Here is a 2,500-nt window from a genome sequence, read left to right on the forward strand (position 1 = left end):
TAAAGGTACGCTACAGGTTAACTATACAGAGAATCTAGAGTGTATTTAGATGTAAACACTAAACCAGGAATAGACCAGGACTAACCCAGGACCAAAAGAAGTACACATAGGCCTAAATCAAATACTCCTAACGTGTTCTTGGGCAAGACCAATCCCTTGCCTATATGTGAAGAGTGCTGTCACTAAAGGATGATCATACTAATAATTTTTTTCTCTTTTGCAATATGAACTCAGTGAGTGACTTTGAGCTGAAGTATGAGCAGACCGAGGAGCTCGGAGAGGGCGGATTTGGCTCTGTGTTTGCCGGTGTCCGGATATCAGACGCTCAACCGGTAAGATATACAATTTTCATCTTTTGCAAAACTTCAAATGCGCAGTTAATATAAGCTGAAATTACTTAAGATGCAGTAAGTAATTTTTCATGTAGAGGGTCTGTCTCCATGGATTTTTTCCTGGAGACCGTTAAATACAGACTATTTCATGTTGTCAAAGAAAATGAGAGAAAAACCCTATAATTTCACATTTTCACTCTACTCCATGACATAATGATGCCCTAATTTCTGATTTTCAGGTGGCCATTAAACACATCAAAAGAGAGGATGTGGATTTTGCTCCAGTGGTAAGTGACTTTTTTGTTGTTGTTGTTGACATTTGTATAGTTTTGCAAAATCATTTTACTCTGCATTTACCTCTGATTGTGTAATAATTTGTGTTGTTTATATTTTTTCCACTTTTAGACCATTAAAAAGGAGGTGTACACTGTCCCCGCTGAGGTGGTCCTGATGACTAAAGCAGCTCCAGATCGTCATGCGGTTGGAAAAAGCCCCTCTGTGAGTCTCCTGGACTGGTACATCCAGGATCGAGGTGAGAAGGTAGTTCTGGTCATGGAGAGGCCAACCCCATCTGAAGACTTGTTCGACTACCGTCGGAGGAATGGACCACTGCCAGAAGACCAAGCAAAGGTATGCCAAAAAATAAAACAAAAACAAACAAATAGAAAAAACAACAAAAAACATTCATTAAAAAAAACATAGACTTAAATATTTAGCAATAACTATCCGTTCAATCAGTGAGTACATTTGAATGGACAGTAAAAATGAGATAATTTGAAGAACCAGATATCTCAGTATATATATTTTAGTAACTGTTGTATTTGGAAGACAAAGTACAATCGATTTTAAAATAACTCTTTCAGTCTTTTGTCTTTCATTGTTGTCTTCTCTTATTCATTTGCCCTTTTTTGTAGAAATTCTTCTCATGCCACTTCTTCAGAGTTGAAGTTGTGGCTTGAAGAATAAAGACCTAGTTTAGGCCGCATTTTCATTTTCAATACATTTTCTTACTTTTCTAATGCATGTTCTTATTGTCTGGCAGGTGCTGATGTGTCAGGTTGTGGACGCTCTGGTTGATGTTCACTCTAAAGGGGTTTTCCACAGAGATATTAAAATGGAAAACCTCCTGGTTCAGACCACAGAGTCCGGTCCCAGGATCCGGATCATAGACTTTGGCTGTGGCTGCAACATCCAATCAGAGCCCTACTATGATTACAGAGGTAATATTCCTAACCAATGTAATAGTGGCAGTGGTAGTTAAAATACAACATCATTAAAGATGTACTATGCAATCTATCAACCTTCCTACTTATTTCTACGTGTTTCTCCTTGTTTTTCAGGGACAGACGAATACACTCCTCCCGAGGCCTTCACTGACACAGGTTACCACGCTGGTCCTACCTCAGTGTGGCAGACTGGGGCGCTTCTGTATGAACTAGTGCGCTCTGATGATGACAAAGATTTCACCACAAAACACTGGGTGAAAGGAAAACTCAGTGTGAGCGGCCTGTCGCGAGGTATGAGCAGAGAAATACAGACATTATTTCATTATGATTTAGTGTTCATGTAATTAGACAAAACATTAAGAGTGCATTATGAGTAGGCTACTTTTTCAAGGGAGTGTGTGCAACCTGCTGTTATTGTTGTGCTATGTTCCTCAGTATTGCATGGACACCGTAACAATACATGTTTTTCAGCATATTTTTGAGCGGTAAATCCACATGTAATTTAATAAATGAAAGTTATAAGCCATACTGTTGAAAATGCCTAGCAAAGTCATAACATTTTAATGGAGACAAGCAGGTGGTGGTCCTTCCATCTGAAAAAATAGATTACACAGTTCACCCTTAAACAATACACAAATGACAGTATCTAAAGAATGCACCATGAATTGGGAAATATAAATTTCAAAGGCACAAAGAACACAGATGTTTCTCACATCTTTAATATTGTTTCTTTTGCAGAGTGCTGTGACTTCCTTCAGGCCTGCCTGACACCGGACCCAAATCAGAGAGTATGTTTGGACCAGCTCAGCCACCACCCCTGGCTTAGCCCGGTTTAACAGTGCAGGGTATCTGCTACAGCCTTTTTGCCATGGGAGGAGGAAAATATCAGACCAACCGGTAAGATATATTCTTTTCATCTTTTGCAAAACTTCAAATGCACAG

This window comes from Boleophthalmus pectinirostris, unplaced genomic scaffold, assembly GCF_026225935.1.
Source record: "Boleophthalmus pectinirostris isolate CB_2022bp ecotype Guang Dong unplaced genomic scaffold, ASM2622593v1 HiC_scaffold_21, whole genome shotgun sequence".
NCBI classification, from domain to species: Eukaryota; Metazoa; Chordata; class Actinopteri; order Gobiiformes; family Gobiidae; genus Boleophthalmus; species Boleophthalmus pectinirostris.